We start from the raw sequence: 2,965 nt of genomic DNA on the forward strand, positions 1-2,965 counted from the left end.
CGCCCGCCGCGGCCGTCGCCATCGCTGCCCCCGCCCCCCGGGCAGGCCTTTGTCCCCGGCCGGGCCACCCCGGCCGCGCGGCCGCGCCTTTGTCTGCACCATGCCCCGCCCGCACGCAGCCCTGGCCCCATCCCTAGTCTCCTCCTGGGCCTGTCTCAGACCCTCTGTGGCCCTGGCCCTGTCTCTTTCTCTCCATCTCTATCCCTCTCTCTGTCTCTCTCCGTCCCTATCTCTCTGTCTCTGTTCATTCTCTGTCTGCCTCTGTCCCTGTCTTCCCATCTCTGTTCCTTTCTCTGTGTCTCTGTCCCCATCTCTTTCTCTCTGTGTTCCAATCTCTTTGCCTCTGTTGCTTTCCCTGCCTCTGTCTCTCTCTATGTCTGTCTCTCTCTCTGTCTCTGCCTGCTGCCCATGTCTCTGACTCTATCTTTGTTCATAAAACTCTACACATGTTGTTCTTGTAGACTTGCAATGCACATAGGCACAGCCAAGCTTCTCAGCTCTGCAATCTAAAAATACGTCTAGTTTTGCTTAACCTGGCCTTCCTCCAATTTTTCCTTTATGCATGGTGAAACCCGTCACCCTTTCTGGGTAACACCCGCCAAGGCACAGATTTGGGATATTCCTCCCCTAGTGTTTTCAGCCTCCTACCCAGATGGCGGGTCAGCGCTGTCCCTGGAGGCCTCCAAGTGCTAGATGTGAGTGATGGTTTCCGGAGAACCTTAGGCAGGGCTGGGAAGGGCTGGGGGCAAACTTGCCTTGGAGACACAGATCCCCACTGCCAGCCAGGAGAGAGAGTGGAAATCAGCTCCTGGCGGCTGGGCTGCGATGTTCTCCACTAAATATAAACAGTGGCCACAGAATATAAACAATGATGAGACAACGCCACTCTGTGACCATGTGCCCTCTGCAACCACAAAAATGAGTTCTCATCCCCCTCTCCCAGTGAACACAAATGACTGCCACTTCTTACTGACCACAATTCCAACCCAACTTCCATCCTCCCACTTCCGAGATAAAAATCACCGAAATACCTAGTCAGCAAAGTGCTCCCAGCTTCCCAACAATACCACCCTAGTAATTCTCTTTAAAACCACCCAATATAGGCTGGGTGCGGTGGCTCACACCTGTAATCCCATCACTTTCGGAGGCCAAGGGGGGGCGGATCATGAGGTCAGGAGTTTGAGACCAGCCTGGCCAGCATGGTGAAATCCTGTCTCTACTAAAAATACGAAGATTAGCTGGGCGTGGTGGTGCACACCCGTAATCCCAGCTACTCAGGAGGCTGAGGGAGGAGAATTGCTTGAACCTAGGAGGTGGAGGTTGCAGTGAGCCAAGATTGCACCACTGCACTCCAGCTTGGGCGACAGAGCAAGACTGCATCTCAAAAACAAAACAAAAACCCAAACTAACAAGTACAAGCCCAAATTCTATAAGATGCTCCTCTGCCCCCATGTCCTCCTTATAGAGACACCCTATGGTTCCTTCTTCCTTCCTGAGTCTTCTAGATGTGTGTTGGACTCATAGCCTGAGACCTGCTTTCCATCTTTCCGCACAGTCCACAGCGGATCTGAGAGATTGGAGATAACTTCAATTGGATTATGCCCCTAGTTCCTTATCCTGCTACTTCCTGGATGATCCCATTACAAATACTTGTGATGACATCTGTGGTTTCTTTGGCTCCGAATCTAACAGTACTTTCTTTCCCTTTGTGGAGTCCCCTCCACTACTCCAGATGGACATGTGTCTAACACCCCTTCCCAGTCCCATGTGATCTGGACTCTAATCAAAGCGCCCCATCCCCTGGCCACAATAATTAGGTATGGGATGAGAAGGTGACATTGGAGGTTCTCATTCTACCTCTGGGATTATAAGCCACAAGGAGCTCATTCTGTCTGCAGTCACCTTCCCCAGTTGTTCAAAAGAACAGTCTGCAGACTGAGGCCAATATGCACCAAGATGTACAAGTAAGAGTCAGAGAGATAGCTCTGGCTACATTTGTTGAGCTCCTGGATATAGCTGTACCTGAAGCCAGAGAACTCATTCTTTCCTGTGCCACAAACCAACAAATGTTCTGGCTGTTTGAGCTAGTTTTAGTGGACGTCTGTTCCTTGCATCCATGATAGTCTTGACTAATTTAGGAATTATTACCTGGAAAGGAAAGAGTAATTTAAAAAAATCTTAAAAATAAAACCTTAAAACATGGAACCAACTAAAGGAAGATGGGGTAGAGAGCCAGGATTGCCACACACATGGACTGTAAAGTGAACAGGGCACCTTAGATTATGTAATGCACAACCTGTCTAGATGTACACAGGGGCTATGTAAAAGAGCTTTCCCCCAGAAAACTAGAGTTACGTGGAAGAAAACCAGCTCATTAAATTGTTGCCTGGCCAGGCGCGGTGGCTGACACCTGTAATCCCAGCACTTTGGGAGGCTGAGATGGGCGGATCACTGAAGTCAGGAGTTTGAGACCACTCTGGCCAACATGGTGAAACCCCATCTCTATTAAAAATACAAAAATTAGCCGGGCATGGTGGCAGGTGCCTGTAATCCTATCTACACAGGAGGCTGAGGCAGGGGAATCACTTGAACCTGGGAGGTGGAGATTTCAGTGAGCTGAGATCGCACCACTGTACTCCAGCCTGGGCGACAGAGCAAGACTCCATCTCAAAAATAAAAAATAGCCGGGCGCGGTGGCTCAAGCCTGTAATCCCAGCACTTTGGGAGGCCGAGACGGGTGGATCACGAGGTCAGGAGATCGAGACCATCCTGGCTAACACGGTGAAACCCCATCTCTACTAAAAATACAAAAAACTAGCCGGGCGAGGTGGCGGGCGCCTGTAGTCCCAGCTACTCCGGAGGCTGAGGCAGGAGAATGGCGTAAACCCGGGAGGCGGAGCTTGCAGTGAGCTGAGATCCCGCCACTGCACTCCAGCCCGGGCGACAGAGCGAGACTCCGTCTCAA

This window comes from Rhinopithecus bieti, unplaced genomic scaffold (genome assembly GCF_001698545.2).
Source record: "Rhinopithecus bieti isolate Rb0 unplaced genomic scaffold, ASM169854v2 scaffold_10589, whole genome shotgun sequence".
NCBI classification, from domain to species: Eukaryota; Metazoa; Chordata; class Mammalia; order Primates; family Cercopithecidae; genus Rhinopithecus; species Rhinopithecus bieti.